Below are 19348 nucleotides of genomic sequence, written 5' to 3'. Positions count from 1 at the left end.
TGTATTTATATGTTGTCAAAATTTCATTGAAAACAAGAGTTGGCAACAAAGACAGAAAAAAATAAAAAATAAAACACTCAATGGAAAAAGTCAGTATAGTTTCCATTTATTATAGTGATGGGAGATGTCTAGCCAACATACCACATACAGCAATGCAAGCTCAAAGTACAGCATCTTAAACGAATAATTGGTGAATATTTAGATTCAATATACGTAAATATGATTCCACTGCTTTTTATTAATATACACCTACTAAAAAGCCACACGTTAGATAATGTCATTTCTGTTCAGAACAGCAGTTTCCCATTCTATGAGGAAGAGCATATAAACCTAATTATGAAAAACAAAATTTCAAAATTCTTAATTTTTAAGGAGACACATACTCATCTTCTAACAGAGCTTGTGGTGTGCAAATTATTCAATAAAAGACAGAAAATACTAGGGTCTAATGAGATGTATCATGGTATGATAAACAGTAGAAACCAACAAAGTCATCAGTGGTGATATCATATCTTACGGACTATATGACTCTCCCTAATGATTAAGCAACCTTTAAAAAAAATACCATTTTTATTATTAGATTGCAAAACCAGACTAAAATGAAATTCTTAGTTTATAAAATCGAACTGACTATTAAAATCCCTGAAAATCATCATCTGAACTTTCTTCTTCTACCACTTCATCGTAATTGTTGTCCTCTACACAGATAAGATCCCCACAGCTCATGTTTGCCGCATCAACGCACTGCTGCTACCAGTTGAATCCAATGTTGCTAGATAGAGATATATTTCATGCAGCATTGAATATATGGCCATTTTTAAGACTCACAGAATTTTAAATCAAACACTGGACATTTTTATACTTGTTCTGAGTGTAAGATGCACCTGAATTCTGTAGGCAATTTTTTGAATAAGAAAGTGTGTCTTGTAGTCCACAAAATACGGCAACCGTTAATGGTCTCCCTGCAATCCAGTTAGCAAAGTTCATTGCACATTTAAACCACAGTCTTTGATGGCCTATGTTCCAACTCACAGAGCCACTGTCTATTGCTCACAGTCCTCCTTAACGTCCCGTCGACAACGAGGTCATTAGAGATGGAGCGCAAGCTCGGGTTAGGGAAGGATGGGGAAGGAAATCGGCCGTACCCTTTCAAAGGAACCATCCCGGCATTTGCCTGAAACGATTTAGGGAAATCACGGAAAACCTAAATTAGGATGGCAGGAGACGGGAATGAACCGTCGTCCTCCGAATCATACCCTAAGGGTTAGTAGTTATAGGTAGTAGGTAGTGAGTAGTTAGTACTAGTAGTAGTAGTAGTAGTAGTAGTAGTAGTAGTAGCTTTATTCATCCACAGATCTCTTTTTACACGGTAACAGGACATGTCAAAGTATTTACAAGTTTAGACCAATTTAAAATAAGCTAATTCGATACACATTCATCTACAGACTTCCAGTAAGAAACAATCATCAAATTTTCTACTAATATACAATACTTTTTTTACAAATAAGTTATTAAATAAGGTAATGCCACACTTTTCACTCATATCTGATTAACACACACACACACACAGTGGTGATTTCTGGGCCATTTTCTGTACCGCAACATCCCATTTTCTATCCTGAAAAACTGAGTCAGCGTCCCTCTATAGGGAGTCAGATGTTGAGCTCAGAAAGAGGAAGAGGTATGCGTATCTTGAGGGTAAGTATTTCTAGAAAAGGAAAAAAAACATTGTGTGAAGGTGTTATGAGGAATGTTGGATGCTTTATAATCATTATTATCTATTTTGTAACTTTTTTTTTTATTTTTTTTTTTTTTATTTTTTTTATTTTTTTTTTTTTTTACCAAACCACTACTCTGCTTTATAAGTAATTCTTCAACGTATAAAATGCATTGCATAACTGGTACTTTTTAGCTGCCTTTTTAAATAAGTGTATTTTTGCAGTTTCTTTAATCTCTTTTGGTAATTTATTGTACAGTTTTATTCCTTGGTAGAAAATGCTGTTTTGAGTTTTATGTTCATTTTTTCTTGGTAAATGTAAGTTGAGTCTAGCTCTTGTTCCATGGTCATGGACAGGGCTGTTTGTGCAGTAATTACCAATGTTATTTTTGATGTGTACAACTCACTGGTAAATGTATTCACATGGAGCAGTTAAAATCTCCAGTGTTTTGAACAGATCTTTAGAATAAGCTCAACTACTATTTTTGGTTATTATTCTTATGGCTCTTTTCTGGAGTTTGAAAATTTTGTTCATAATTTGTCCATTTGTTTCCCAAAAAGAGAATGCCATAGCTAAGAATAGAGTGTACATATGAATAGTATGTAACTAAAAGACACTGCATGTTACACACTGATGACAGTATTCCAAGGGCATAACATGCTGATTACACTCTGTCTGCAAGTATCTTTGTGTGTTCACACCACTTCAACTGAGAACAATATTCATTCCTAGAAATTTTGAATTTGTTACACAGTCTATAGAGGTGCCATCTACATTTAATTTAACATTGTCATTCTCCCTCTTCAAACTGAAATTCATGGCATTAGTTTTCTTTATGTTCAATGTCACTTTATTGCTTATTGACCAATCGTAAACTTCCTCGAGAGTTTCATTTGCTTTCTCTGCGAGGAGTTCTCTTGTTTTCTCAGTGACTGTAACATTTCTGTCATCAGCAAAGAGAATTTTTTCACCATGATTAACACTATTGGGAAAGTCACTGATGTATATCAGGAGTAGTATTGGTGCTAATATGCTACCTTGCAGAACCCCTATATTAATGTATTTTGGTTCTGATAAGTGTTTTACTAAATGTTTAGATCTATTTGAAGTATGTGTTGTCCTTAGTCTTTGTACCCTATCTACTAGGTATGATCGAAACCAGTCATTAGCTACCCACCTTATTCCCAATGCTTCTAATTTATGTAATAGAATCTTGTGGTTGACTGTATCAAAGGCCTTAAAAAGATCCAAAAATATGCCTGTGACACACTGATCTTTATCAAGAGCATCAAGTACAACTTCTGTGAATTCTACTATGGCTGACTCCATATTTTTGCCACTTCGGAAACCAAACTGTGATTCACTTAAAAGATATTATTTATTCAGGTAATTCATTAATCTGTCTTTCATAATTGCTTCTATTATTTTTGAAAATGGTGACAGCAGGGAAATGAGCCAGTAATTTTTGTCTTCTGCATTACCTTTCTTAAGCAAAGGTACAACTCTTGCCTGTTTTAACTGCTCTGGAAATGTCCCTGATGTGAAGGATTCATTCATTATATATGTTAAAGGGCCTTGTATAATCTCTATGCATTGTTTCAGTACACACGCTGGTACTTCTTCTAAGCCTACTGACTTTTTATTTTCTAGTTTTTGAACAGTTTTATTGACTTCATTCTCTGTGGTTGGAAGTAACATCATTGTATTTAGTGCAACATTATTTACTGGTGTTATATTTGTTTTGGGGAATATTTACTGTAACTTCTCTGCAATACTTGAAAAATGCTCATTTACATAGTTTTCTAAGTGTTGTGGATCATTTATTACCTTATCCCCCTCCCTTAGCAGTATGTTATTCTGCATTTGTTTGCTTCTCCCCATTTCCCTTTTTATAACATCCCAGACTGCTTCGCATGTTTTCATGGAGGATTTTTAAGTCTGTGAAATCCCCCTGGTTACTCTTTCCAATGGTTTGTTTTGATACATGTGATATTTGAGGTGTTAAAATCTATCTTGTGAGTGATTGTTTCATTATTTTTTAAACTGCTGGAGATTCTCTTTAGGCAGGGGAACCTGTTGTCTGGAATTATGCAAAAAAGATACCTACTTTTCCAACCCATGACAACAGGTATTTGACCATGTGTGGCCCAAGATGCGCCACGTAAACTTTCATGAATCAGCTGTACCAATCTTCCCTTCCCAGTCCTGTTTCTGAAATGAATCTCTCACTCTCCCACAGAGTTTACCAGTAACAAAACATTATGATTAAAACTGTGTACTAGACCTTTGATGAAACCCCAACTTCTGGCTTTCACAAGCATTTTATTCTTACTGAGATACCCACTCAGGTACCATAGGCGCAACTTTTCCTCACCTCAAATGGACCACTAGTCTAGTTCGACAAAACAAATGATTGATTTACTTTCTCTTTCATTGCATGCTGGGCTGCTAACATGAAAGTTCTTTTCCCATTGTACTAACCATCTACAGCACTCTTTTCATAACTCACCTCCCAAAAATCATGACACACTGGATTAATAAAAGATTTTTAGCACTGAACTGTGAACATGCTCTTTTTGTGGTTGATTTATATCCTTCACAGGAATTAGCAAATTTCTGGCCTATATAATGACTGCAGAGGCTTCTGATTATTTTATTACATGTTGGTGAACTTGAAGGTGTTAAGCAATTCCGGTACATCAAACAAAAAATTTAATAACAATGGTATGTTTTGAAATGAGGTCCTGGGAAGGGGCAAGATGTGGCATATGCTGACACTAAAGGTATTAATGTGGGGTGTTCATAGACAACTTTAAAATGTTTTGTTGTGTTGGGGAGTGAACTAATCGAATTTACTTTAAACTTTGCTTTAAAAGGGATGGTGTACCCCAGAAGTGATGACTGGGTATAAGCTGAAGAGTACATGAAGACAGCAACAGTTGGGAGAGAGGCTGTCTATGGTGTTGGAAATGTTTGAAACTCTTCCTTGCGTGAACAATACTGAAGGTGTGGGTTTTTATTTAGTGGTGTGAAGTATGGATGTAGATAGTAAGGATCTCCTGGCAACAAGGGATACCAGAGAGGTCGTAAGAATCGTGAGCAATGAAAACAGATATAACTTTATCCTTTCCATGGTCTCTTATCTATAGTTTTGCCCTTAGTGGCCAGATAATCTAGAATATTAAGTTAGACATGCTAACGGGTCATCAGAAAAGATAAATTTTTGAGTAATTTTTAAGTTTGTAAAATTTCGTAGTTTATACGGTGTTGTTTTAATCTTTCTTGTTGTTTTTGTTTTTTTGGGGAAGGAGATCAGACAACGAGGTCATCGGTCTCATCAAATTAGGGAAGGACGGGAAAGGAAGTCGGCCGTGGCCTTTGAAAGGAACCATCCCGGCATTTGCCTGGAGCGATTTAGGGAAATCACGGAAAACCTAAATCAGGATGGCCGGACGCAGGATTGAACCGTCGTCCTCCCGAATGCGAGTCCAGTGTCTTACCACTGCGCCACCTCGCTCGGTGATCTTTCTTGTTCTTGAATCCTGGGGAAAAGTTTATACAGACTTTTGTTTGGTCTGGAAAGGGAAAATAAAGAGACATAGGATGGAGCAAAATTTATAGAGTATAATGTGACTAAATAAAGCCATTTTCACGAATGGTTATTACACATGAATATTGTTAAGTAATCAAACACTTGTTCATATATAAGGGGGTGGCAGATGTGAAGTTACAAGATTTTCCAGATGTTTTGTGGCCAAAGCTTTGGAAATAAATCATTATGTTGATTCTGGTGAAATCTTGTACTACTTCTGAATATAAATGAACAAGCTTTATTAGCAGAAAATCTGTTAGTTTGTTACTCAGAAAAGCTGTCCACAACTTATAAGTTTAATTTTTATGTATGTGTATTTATTATGGACCAAGTCTCATTTTCTATGTTACATTATTCGTTTGAGGTACTCTGTATGTGATGTGTGATGTTCCAAGAGTGTTAAAGGTGTACTTGGTATCATGACAGGCAAAGTAATCGAAGGTGGCAAAGGATCAAAGAACCTTAGAACCTTCTGTGCAAACCGTGGGATTAAGGAATACCAATGGCCAGAAGATTAAAACAATAATGTATAGACCAATGTATTGAACCACTGTTGTTTTTTTTTTCTTCCCTAAGGAGTTGTAACTAAATGATTCACCTCTCATCATGTTTTGTAATTAAAGGCACAATAAAAGCCTAAATCAGAGTCAATGAGTTCCGCTTTTGGCAGGAGTTGCATTATTCCACAGACACAAAAACAGTTCTCAACAAGTTGGGGGTTCGCAGACTTCTTGAAGCTGTAGAGCAGCAACTAAGTTATTTATAAATTAACTGAACCCTCGCAATACACTGAAAAGTAGATAGTGAATCTGTTTAGAATATTTAGCCTAAATGAAAACCATAATAAGGTAGTAATCATAAGGTAAGCCTGGGAACATTAATGAATACCTTGTTTCACTATTAAGTGACATGACTACATTTTAAAAGAGAGAGAGAGAGAGAGAGAGAGAGAGAGAGAGAGAGAGAGAGAGAGAGAGAGAGAGAGAGAGAAGAAAATGTAAGAGTAAATTTAGAAAGTAGGAATGGTGGATTTTAATGGTTCATTGACATTAAGGTCATCCAAGACAACACTATTAGCTCAGACTGAACACGGATGGGCTAATAACACAGCCATAACTTTGCCAAAGAACCCACCCTGCAATACACATGTACATGCACATGCACGCATTCGCGCAACTGTTACATCAATGGGTAGGTGGCCCAAGATTTTATGGCTGAACTCCTGCTTTCTTTGTCACACTAAGACTGACTGATGGATATAGTAAATCATTTCTCCTTCTAGCATTACATTTACGAATGTTAACATTGTTGTCAAACTGTGATTTATTGTTGAGCAAATGTATTGTGAAGCTGTTGTCAATACGCCCACCTATCTAGAGAGCTGTCTATAAGAGGTTTTAGAACAGACATAACACATTACATGTGTCTGTGCCATAAACACTTTTCCATTAAATGACAAGTTACCCTAAAATATGATACCACAAGACATTAGTGAATGAAAACAGGAAAACTAAGTGAAGTTTATGACATTTTCATCTCTGTCTGATTCTTAACATTATCAACTCCGAAGAATTTAGAACATTCTGTTTCATTTACTTATTTACCCTCATGCATTATTTCTAATCATATGGAGGGTTCAGAAAGAATAAAAGCTGCTGTAATAAAGTTCTAGCCCTCACAACTAATGTAGAGAAAAGTTTTAAAAATCGTTTGAAGACTAGAATGAAAATGTAAAGAGGACAGAAATTAACATGAGAACTCAAAATGAGAGAGCAAGTAAACACAAGAGTTTTGAAAAATGCAATAAAATAAGGATCTGTACTGGCACATGTAAAATCAAAATGTAACAGACTAAGTAATTAGACACAAGAGAACGCCTAAAAACCCGGGAAGATCACTGGCATGTACAGTATCATATAAGGACCACCTGGAAGATGTAGCCCAGAAAATGAAAACAAGAAATAATATAATAGGAAAGCTAGCAAGGACAGCTCCAGCTGGGCATTACGCACTTCGGTGTTCGCTCTTGTATATACTGTTGGTGAGTACTGTGCCCCAGCATGGGCCAAGAACATCCACACAAAAAAGGTTGACATCAAATTCCATTAAACCATGAGGATAATCTTGGGAACACTATGACCAAGCCCCATTTCCCGCTTTCCAATACTAGCATATACTGAACCTACAAACATCCGATGATAACCAGCAGCTTAGCGATTAGCTCTATCAATCAGAAGCAACCTTACTCATCAACCAATATTTTCCTACTGAAGATTGTCTCAAATCCTGAAAAATCCTTCAAGTTGGACAAACTAATACCCCAGGATGTGAAGATCGCATCGAGAGAAGAGTGGTAGTGGACAGCCACGACAAACAGCAGCCTGGTGCCTGACCTAACAGCGCAGTGCCAGGCTTTGTCCTGCCACTGCGGCATTGGACTACACTGAACAGACTGTGAACCGGATTTGGATGATGCAGACAATTAATGGTGAAGTGGGGACTTGCAAAAGATCCCAAGTGACCATAGACCCCAAAAGACCATGGACCATATTTTAAGTTGTGATGTTTATGGCTTTCCTTACAGACACCTTAATAACATCCACATACTTACATACAACACCAAAGACTGGCTACAACATTCAATGTTTATATTGTAATAATGTATATCGATAATGAAAACCTCTTAACTCCATTTTGTTAAATTTTGCATGTGGAACAAAAACGGTTTCTTAAAACATAATGTAAAGTGATACAGAAAGTCGCTAAATGTATAGCTGTGTAGTAGAAGTCTAGTTATTGACAGATTAGATAAATCCATGCACTTTCAAATCTCTTTGATAATGAAGTTGCTAGTTACTGCAAATTCAAGTTTTCAGAGACAGACAGATTTGTGTGCCTTGTGGCTTTTTGTTTAGTTTAACACCTATATTCTATAGTCTGGGTGTCAAAAGCAAAATAAATCTAATAGTATGGTCACACCTCACACAGTACTACATTGCATATATTGTGTTTTATGTAAATGCACTGACAGCCAATTTGCAGAGAACCAGTTAAGAATTTTTTTTAAAGTATTTCTTATTTTTTCAAGTGTCAAAGTTACTTCATTAAGCTAGTTATAATATTGCATTGTCAGCAAGAAGGTGTATTTCTGCTTCTTGAATATATAATGGAAGATCATTTATATATACCAAGAACAAGTGCATCCCCAAGTTAGACCTGTAATGATCATTTCCCATTCTGAAGATGGCGTTTCACTGAGTATACTGTCTGAGTTTCTTAATGCAACACTCTGTATGCTTTTAGTTAGACAGGATGAAATCCAGTAACCAGAAAGATCTCTAATACCACAATATTCTAGCTTCTTGTAGTGCTTTGAGAATTTCGGAGTAAATTCTAGAACCACTCGGCCTTCCACTGTTTTGAACACCTGATATTTTAGAGGTGCGTGGGAGAAATGAGTACGCCCTACTGTGCATCGCCTACTTGTATGTGCAGGTAAAAAAAGTTACAAGAAAAAGATGTACCCGGCGGCCAAGCGGCAGCAGACAAGTATCTGCTGTACGGTACACCGAGTCACCGAGTACGGGTCGAGAAGAACAAGGAAACTTTATGTAGTATTCCGTGATTTTTAGTGTCTCTGTTCATTGCAAAAAGACTAATGAACAACTGAATATAGATTTCTATGCTGATTCGTGTATTGGACTCGTTGAAGACTAGAGACTTTAGAATTACTTCAAGTCTTGCTATGAACGAAGCAAGACACATGTATGCTATTTGAAAATATGTATATGAGTCTAATGTTTAAGGAATAAGTTAGCTTGCAGAAGTTATTGTCTGTGAAAGTTGAAAATCTATAGTGATCGAACTGAAAAGTATTTCACGAGAACCAAAATTATTTCAAGGATACAGAAGTATTTTAATAAATTTCTTTGACCAGCTATAGTCTTCGGAGAAGAAGCTTTTGGGAGATAGACGTAGCTGATTACCCAGAGAAGAGGATCGGCTACACACAATGTGCAAGTTAACTGAATTGAGAGACGTGTGTGCCTTGCAACCCAATACCACACTGTCTCTTGTCATCCGAAAAACATTAGATTCTCTAGGAGAACCTGTGAAATGCACAATAAAATGCTTTTGGTAAGTCTCAGAAGATAGCAATTGGTAATATTTTCTCATTGAAATTTTGTATAATCTGATGTGTGAATTGAAAAATAGCATGGTCTGTAGAGAGACCCTACTGAAATCCAAACTGAGATGGACTAAGTATCTTATTTTTAGAGGTGTGTGTTATGGTTCTTGCATACATTATTTTTTCCAGTGCCTTCGAGAAAGAGGTATCATAAGATTGGTCGGTAATTATTACTATTACTATTATCATCATCATCATCATCATCATCATCATCATCATCTGTCTTTCTATCTTTCTTGTAAAGGGGCATGACAAAGCATTTTTCACTTTGTCTGGAAATGTCTTCAGTGATAGTGATTTGTAGGATATGTGACTGAAAACATTGCATCTATGTGAAGAACAGGATTTTAGTACTTTACTCGAGATATTATCAACTCTGCTCAACACAGAGTCTAACGTCTTAAGCACTATGCCACCTCACCCAGTAGGGATAAATGGAGCATGACAGCTAACATGTGTCAAGATTTTATTCCATGATTATCATTTATATGTATACACAAATAAAGATTAATATACTGTCTCCTCATTAAAAAAGTATTTGAGAAGTTGACTGGTCCTCCCCTTACTGCTTGGTGGGACAACTCCACAACTCCAAAAAAGCATGAAATTGTGGATAAATTAATACTGTTGAACATTCACAATCTTCTGCTTTTCATTTAAACTGAGTTGACAAATGTCATGGGATACCTCCTAATATCTGTTGGACCTCCTTTTGCCTGGCAAGTGCAGCAACTTGACATGGGATACACTAAACACATCGCTGGAAGTCCCTGGCAAAAATATTAGCCACAATGCCTCTATAACCATCCATAATTGTGAAAGCGTTGCTGGTGCAGGATTGTGTGCACAAACTGACCTCTTGATTATGTCCCATAAACATTTGATGGGACACTTGCCGGTTGATCTGGGTGGCCAAATCATTCACTTGAATTTTCCAGAATGCTCTTCAAACTAATTGCAAACAATGGTGCCCCGTAACATGACATTGTTTGGGAACATGAAGTCCATGAATGGCTGCAAATGGCCTCCAAGTAGCCAAAATTAAAGATTTCCAGTCAATGATCAGTTCAATTGAACCAGAGGACCTAGTCAATTCCATGTAAACACAGCCAACACCATTATGGAGCTACCACCAGCTTGCACAGTGCCTTGATGACAACTTAGGTCCATGGTTTTTGCGCCACAGTCAAACCCTACCATCAACTCTTAGCAACTAAAATCAAGACTCATCTGGTCAGGCCTTGTTTCTCCAGCCGTACAGGGTCCAACTGAAATGGTCACAAGCCCAGGAGAGGCACTGCAAGTGATGTCATGCTGTTAGTGAAGGCACTCGAGTCTGTCGTCTGCCACCATAGCCCATTAACGCCAAATTTTGCTGCACTGTTTTGACAGATATGTTCGTCACACATCCCACATTGATTTATGCAGTTATTTCACACAGTGTTGCTTGTCTGTTACCATTCACAACTCTATGCAAAAGCCGATGCTCTTGGCCGTTAATTTAAGGCCACTGGTCATTTGTTGTCCATGGTGTGAGGTAATGCCCAAAATCTGATATTCTCAGCACACACTCTCTGTGGATCTCAGAATATTGAATTCCCTAACAGTTTCTAATATGGAATGTAGCATGTGTCTAGCTCTAACTACCATATCACGTTCCATGTCTGTTAATTCCTGTCGTGTGGCCGTAATCATGTCTGAAACCTGTACACATGAATCACCTGAGCAAAAATGACAGCTCTGCCAACACACTACCCTTTTATACCTGGTGTATGAGATACTACTGTCATCTGTATATGTGCTTATCACTATCCCATGACTTTTGTCACTCCAGGGTATAACATTTGTCTAAGATGATAGTGTAAGACAGTTACTGATATCTGGTGACTCCTGCCAATTACGTCTTTGGGATTCCAGAAATGGATATTGGACAACAATACCAAAATCAGTGCAGAAACCTGAATCCTCTGATGAGACTGGTTGAAGTTACAGGTACTGCGCAATTCTGTTACAATTGTACATGAAAGTCATTTCACTACATTACTTATATTATTGCAGAAGACTCAAATGCATGACCTATGCCACCTATTTATGCGCTCATCAATCCTATTGCTGCTCCATCAAAGGCCTTTCCTACCGCAAGCAAGGCCATATGTGAAAGCAACCATCTCATGTGCCAACTCTGGTGTAGCCTTTTACATGGGTATGATAACCAATCAACTGTTGAAATGAACTAATGGCCACAACTAAATTGCAGGAATGAGCATTGTTAACAACCAAGAAGCTATTTATGATGGTTGGAACTTTAATAGTGGCAACTATTTATTTACAGCCCGTACAAAATGGATGTGTGTTTCAAAGTTTTACTGATCTTCAAAGTTGTCACCAGCATTGTGTATAACCTGTCGCCAGTGATGTGGAAGTCGTAGGATACTCTTAGCAGTGCCAGTTGAGTTGACAGTTCAAGCGGCGCGGTCTATTGCCCGACGAATTTGTAGCAGTTCTGAAGCAAATGCCTGAAGTGTTTCCTTCAGTTTAGAAACCGAGCTGAACTCATGAGAGCTTAAGTCAGAGGAGTGCAGTACGTGGTATAGTACTTAGCAGCCCCATCAGTAAAACAAATTAGGAACAGTTTGCACTGTACGTGCTTGAGCATTGTCCTGCAAAATGATGGTCAGGTCATGCAGAAAGTGTCATCACTTCTGACTCGAAGCTGGTCGTAGGCTGTGTTCCAAAAGTGAACAGCATAGAGACAGAAGTGATGACACTTTCTGCAGGACCTGACCATCATTTTGCAGGACAATGCTCAAGCACGTACAGTGCAAGCTGTTACTGATTTGTTTGACTGATGGGGCTGCTAAGTGCTATACCACCTACTGCACTCCCCTGACTTAAGCCCTCGTGAGTTCAACCCGATTTCTAAACTAAAGGAAACACTTCACGGCATTAGCTTCAGAACCGCTACAAATTCATCAGGCAATAGACTGTGCCACTCGAACTGTCAACACAACTGGCACTGCTAAGAGTATTGTTGTGGTATCAGACGGCAAATGTTGAATCGTGATGACCAAATGTAGCGGGAAGACACCAAATGTAGTGGGTGGGGCCAGGTGGTACCATATTAAAACTCAGCGATAATTTGCCAAATGATTTATTTGTTTCACTACAGTGCTCCGTTCACCTCGGTCTGCATCACAGGGCCCCGCAATGCTGAGGAAGTACCCCAGCGGCCCGTGCAACACAACGCTGTGTCGTGCCGGCCTTGGCCTGCAGAATTCCAATTACGTCAGGATGGCTGCACCAGCAGCTGACTCAGCGCTGCTCGGTGTGAGCCGCGCTGCTCCACCGGGAGCCGTAGGCCAGCCCCGCTGCTGCTTCTTCCTTGCTTGCGTAGCTGAGAACGTGGCGGCAATGACTGCCCACGATCCAGCATCCGGATCTGCGGCCCTCACCTCGTAAGTTTCCGGCGTGTGTCGGGAGCCGAGACAACTGCATGTGGTAGCGAGCCAAAGAGTGGCTGCTGGCTGGCTGTGGACACTGCGCCGGCCTCAGAGGGTCGAACCAATGACCCGCCGTGGACTGGGATGCTGTTGTTGCATGTAGCCCGGCAGTGTGACACGCCCCGCCATCCAGGAGAGCTGCTCCACTTGAATGAATCTCGTTACAAAATGGCACCTATTTATACTCGGCTGTGCGCCTCTGTTTTGCTAAGCGCGCCAGTTCGCGTCACGTACGCGTAACACTTAGGTTGGCCAGTGGCCCTCTTCTGCCTGTGACTTGCACCATGGAAACTGCTGTGTGTGTGTGTGTGTGTGTGTGTGTGTGTGTGTGTGCCCTCTCTGGCAGTTCCACACCCCTGTGGCCTCAATTTGCCTTCACAACTGCTGGTATGCGTAACTTGCTGCAATCTGGCCCGCACCTGGCTGTACCTCGTGCTCCAAATATCGCACAAAACTAACTTTCCCTGTCCTAAACGGTGGTACCGCTACATTATTCCCCTCTTCGCAAAGACCCAGTCCCAGGGTCACCCATATCTAACTCTTAAACTTGTTTGGATTGGCACTTATGACATACTACTATTAGAATACTTAGACATGGTCCAGAGCTCTTAAGCACATGACATGAGGGAAAAACATTAAAAAAATCCTTAATGGATGACGACTCCGCTGAACGCTCGTTCAACCCTTTGCCTACTCGTCTCATGCCCCTACTATCCAATCCATTGGACTTGGACTACCCTGGGTTCCCTCTTGGAATTAACTCTCCACCTGATCAGAAAGAAAACAACACATAACAAAGTTAAGGCTGTGATGACACTTGGCACAGAGGTGCTCATAATGATTGTTATTTGCTGTTGCCTTTCCCTATACTGAGTGACATGTTGAACAAGCTGTTAGACTGATATGCACCCCTCTTGCTTTAAAACGAACTGGTTTACAGATCTCAACAGACCTGACTCCATAGTTTGGTTTAACAAGGTCAGATTCTGCCTTGGCAAAAACTCTAAAGTGGTTTCTGGGCAGTACAGCTGTGGCTGCGTAACATTCAATTACATGACTCCTGAAATTGACACTGGCAGATGGAAGGTTGGTCCTATTATGTTACACTTAGTTCCATTGATTAAAATTCCACTTCCTTCAAGCTCTACACATTTCACTTCCGTAAACACTCCTTGCTCAAAACAAGTTGCTACTACAACGAAATTCTCGTAGGTGGAGAAGATCCAGTGCATCCCAACCCGTTGCAAGCTCAATTTTGGCTCCACGATGTCCCTTGGCCAGTCTATTCCTTTCCCCCTAACTAAAAGTAACTGCACAGTGCATGTGTCTCATATTTATAGCTTCACAGATTTTCCTCGAACATTCACTATTTTTGATCCACACTCAACACCGATTGTGTGATTACTTTCATCCTTAAATTTACATTATATGAACTGGCACAATAAACACAACTTTTCTGACCCAGCAGTGTTGATAACTAAAATTTTAAACAGGAAATCATACACTCTGACTTCGTTCAACATATGCCACAAAATTTTCTCTGACGCATTTACAAGGTGCGTCAAAAAAATGTATACACACTTTGAACTGTCATAATCAATTTATTTCCCGTTCTACAAGGTTAAATATCTGTGAGAAAGTAATGTTATGTTTCTTCAACAGATGGCAGCAGTGGCAAGGAAGTAACTGCAACATGGCAGACATGCGTTTGAACTTTAAAGCGCGGAAGCAGACAATTAAGTGGTACTGGAAGTTTGAGAATGTTGCTGCGGTTTGAAGACAGTGGAGAAGTGAGTACGGTAAGAACCACCTTCAAGGTTAACAATTACACGCCTACAAGACAAATTTGAAATTCATGGAACAGTGTGTGATGTGCATAAAGGTCGATCAGGGCGACCTCATACAGCTATAAGTGATGATTCCACAACTGCGGTCTTGGAACTGTTTCAGCGTTCGCCTCAAAAATCTTCAAGGCAAGCGGCACATGAGAGTAATGTAAGTGCTAGTAGTGTGCTACACATTTTGAAGAAAGGCAAGCTTCGTGTGTACATTCCAAGGCTGGTGCAGCAGCTAAGTGATGACAATCCAGATCGAAGGTTAGAATTTTGTGAATGAGTTTAGGAGATGGTGAGATGTGAACCGGGATTTATGGGTAGCATTAGCCCAATTCAAACTCAATGGAACTGTCAATAGGCACAATTGTGTGTATTGGGCTGAAGATAATCCTCACATTGAAAAGGCTGTGAATTTGCTTGGTGTAAATGTGTGATGTGGTTTGTCTGCAAGAGGACTCATTGGGCCTTTCCGCTTTCAAGGTAGTGTTACTGGAGAAACGTACGTAACAATGCTTGCTGACACTATATTCCCTGCCATTCGTGCATTATACGGTAATGATGAGTTTTATTTCCAACAAGATGGCGTCTCGCCGCACTATCATAGGAACGTACGAGCATACCTGGATCACAATGTGCCAGGCTAGTGGATAGGACGCAGGGGACTAATCGAGTTTCCTGCACGCTCTCCAGACCTCACGCCGCTGGATTTCTTCTTAAGGGGCACAGTAAAAGATGAGGTGTACAAACGTAAACCATGTTACCTGGACACACTTTGGAATGAGATACTTGTGGTGTGCGCAGAAATCACACTGGACACTTTGGTACAATGAACGGAATCAGTGGTGACTCATACTCAGAAATATATTGATGCTGAAGGCCACCAGTTTGAACATTAATCACATTTACAAAGTTTTTCCAATTGGACTTTAAGCTTTCCATTTCCAGAAATTTAACATTGTAGAATGGGAAATAAATTTTCAATGACACTTCAAAGTGTGTATACATTTTTTTGACGCACCCTGTATTTCTCCAGAACTGCGTTCAATTTCTTCTCCAACAATACTTCACATACGTCAGATGCTACACTTCCCTTTCCAGTGACCTGAGGACAGGGATCACCATCACCCTTCCTCCCTCTTCAAAAATACTGCTGCACCTAGCAGGCTATATTCGAAAATACATATAAAATACAATGCCTAATTACTCTACGCAAACGTAATGATACATAACACAAAAACAAAACAAATACTACAAATGCTCTACTATTTTCTAGATCGCAAAGCATACGGTACTTCATGCTGTACTCTATCTTCCTGGTTTTCTCTGTGGTTAGCATCTCTCTTCATTCTCTTTTTCTTCCTCTTTCCTTCCTGTGACACGCCTGGAATCACATCCAGGCAACTCTTAAATGGGCGTAACCGCCCAATGTGTACAATCGTCATTCTAGTTGGCAGCTGAAGCTTGACATTAACAGGAGATGTGGTTTCAGCAACCTGGTATGGCTCTTGATACTTTGTGAGGAACTTCTTTGTTTTCCCTTTTTGCATATAGGGGCGGGACAGCATTACCCATTGCCCCATTTTGTACTGCAGTAAACTTCCTTTCCGCTTTACTGCATCTTCCTGCCTTCCCAAAGCCTTTGTATTCGCCTTTTGCACCCATTTCCAAACATCCCGAATTGTTCTCAAGAATTGACATACAGATTCCCCAGTCCTCCCTTTCTGTAGCTTCACTAAATCAAATGGTGACAGCGTTTTTCACCCGTACACTACCTCATATGGAGACAAACCGGTATTTGTATGGACTGTTGCTTTGTATGCACATACAATATTCTTCAAATGCTCGTCCCACTGATAGTGATGAGAATCCACATAAAAACTCAGCATCTTCCTGATTGTTCTGTGTACCCGTTCTGTCCTTCCATTGGCCTGTGAATGCAACGCGCTTGTCCTCAACTTTTTTACGTTTAACAATTTACACAGTTCCTTCATTAAATCTGACATGAAGTTGGTCCCTTGGTCAGTAATTATTGTATCTGGTACACAAAACTTCAAAATCCAGTTGTTTACTAACGCTTCCGCAACCATTGCTGCCTGCTGATTTGGCATAGCCACCATCTCCACATACCTCGAAAAGTGGTCTACTATTGTCAGAACAAATCTGTTTCCCGATGGTGTTCATCTAAAAGGTTCTAAAACATCAATCCCGAGAAAAGAAAATGTACATGTCGCTTCCGGTAACCGCTGCAGCTGCATTTGCTTCCGACTCAAATCTGCTCTCTGTGCACATGATATACAATTCTTGACATACTGATCCACATCCCCCTTCCTACCTCTGCATCAATACCTCTCCGCCACTCTCCTATTCATTCCTCTACACCCTCCATGACCGGATAACACATGATCATGTGTTTCCTTTAAAACCTCATCCTTCAACTTCACTGGCATTACTACCCTTGGCCCTAACTTCGTTTCCCTGCACAGAAGACTGTCGTACACATTGAACTGTGGCTGTGTCCGATACAATTTACAATCGTTGTCTGTGTCCTGTAATTTTTGCCATACTGCTAGGTCATAACCTACGACTACTACTTTTGCCACCTTTTACTTAGTGCTTCTTCCCAGGCTTGTGCACCACCTCGTAGTCGAATTCACCAAGCCTCATAGCCCATCTAGTGGGTCTACTGGACGGATCCTTCAACCCCAACCACCACTTCAACACAGCATGATCTCTCACTACCTGAAATCTTTTCCCATATAAATAAGATTTAAAATATGTGATTCCATAGATTACACCAAGCATCTCCCTCTCTGTTCTTGAGTAATTCTTCTCTGATGCATTCAAATGCCTAGATGCATAGGCTCCAGGATGTTCTTTCCCATCAACTTCCTGACTAAAAACACAGCCTAATGCTTGATTCGATGCATCACATATTAGTATAAACTCCTTTTCAAAATCTGGAAACACAAGAACTGGACTTGATGTTAACACTTCTTTCAGTTTGTCAAACACTTTCTGACACTCTTCTGTCCACTCAAATTTCACACCTTTCTGTAACAATCGTGTCAGCGGTTGTGCTAAATCTGCAAAACCCTTCAAGAACTTCCGATAGAAATTGCAAAGTCCCATGAATGACAGCACTTCCTTAACTGTTTTCGGTTCCCAAAAATCCCATACATCCTGTACCAACCTCGGATCTGTCCGCACTCTGTCCTTACTGGTAATATGACCCAAATATTTTACTTCTTCTAATGCAAAATGACACTTCTCCAGGCCATCAAACGAGCTGCTCTTAACCTCAAAGATTTCCCTTAATCGCTGTCTCCATTGCTCCATACTACTTGAAAACACTATATAATGTCATCCAAATAGACCAGACACTGCTGTGGTTTCAAACCCCTCAAGACACTGTCTAGCAACCTTTGAAACGTTGCCGGAGTGTTTTTCAAACCGAATAGCTTTCTAATGTACTGGTAATGGCCTCCAGGCGTAGAGAAAGCAGTTTTTGGACGATCCTCTGGAGCCATCTGTAGCTGATGATAACCACTTGTCAAATCCATCGTAGAAAAGTACTGGCACTGTCCTAAGTGATCCAAAGACACCGATATGTTTGGCATGGGGTGGTTGTTGTGGTCTTCAGTCCTGAGACTGATTTGATGCAGCTCTCCATGCTAATCTATCCTGTGCAAGCTCCTTCATCTCCCAGTACCTACTGCAACCTACATCCTTCTGAATCTGCTTAGTGTATTCATCTCTTGGTCTCCCTCTATGATTTTTACCCTCCACGCTGCTCTCCGATGCTAAATTTGTGATCCCTCGATGCCTCAGGACATGTCCTACCAACCGATCCCTTCTTCTAGTCAAGTTGTGCCACAAACTTCTCTTCTCCCCAATCCTATTCAATACCTCCTCATTAGTTACGTGATCTACCCACCTAATCTTCAACATTCTTCTGTAGCACCACATTTCGAAAGCTTCTATTCTCTTCTTGTCCAAACTATTTATTGTCCATGTTTCACTTCCATACATGGCTACACTCCATACAAATACTTTCAGAAACGACTTCCTGACACTTAAATCTATACTCGATGTTAACAAATTTCTATTCTTCAGAAACGCTTTCCTTGTCATTGCCAGTCTACATTTTATATCCTCTCTAGTGACACGACCCAGTTCTTTTTATGATGTATGCATCAAAAAGCTGCCCATACACTGGGACAAATGCATTTCCAAAGCAGGAGACTATGTGGAAAAATAAATTATAATTGCCTAGAGTTTTTCAATAAATTAACTTAAATAAAAACTAAAATTCCGTTTATATTTGATCTGCCCTTGTATCTTTGTCTTGAAGGGGTTTTTGTCAATCATTTGTCTCAAGGCTTCATAATTCTTTGCATATTTTATGGCAATGGGTGACATTTCTTTACATTTTCTGGTGCCTTTTACAAATGATTTCAATTCTGCTTATGGTAAATGATTTTCGTTAGGCTGTTCACCCCAGTGTGACATGTCGT

General features: G+C 39.7%; 1 protein-coding gene across 2 annotated transcripts in view; it reads right to left on the bottom strand.

Moving 5' to 3' along the window:
• LOC124614718 (synergin gamma-like) overlaps positions 1-19348 on the bottom strand; it is a 164630-nt gene that overhangs the window by 56226 nt on the left and 89056 nt on the right. The window lies entirely within an intron of this gene.

This window comes from Schistocerca americana, chromosome 1 (assembly GCF_021461395.2).
Source record: "Schistocerca americana isolate TAMUIC-IGC-003095 chromosome 1, iqSchAmer2.1, whole genome shotgun sequence".
NCBI classification, from domain to species: Eukaryota; Metazoa; Arthropoda; class Insecta; order Orthoptera; family Acrididae; genus Schistocerca; species Schistocerca americana.
The sequence above is the reverse complement of the archived record's forward strand: the minus strand, read 5'-3'. Positions and strand labels throughout refer to the sequence as shown.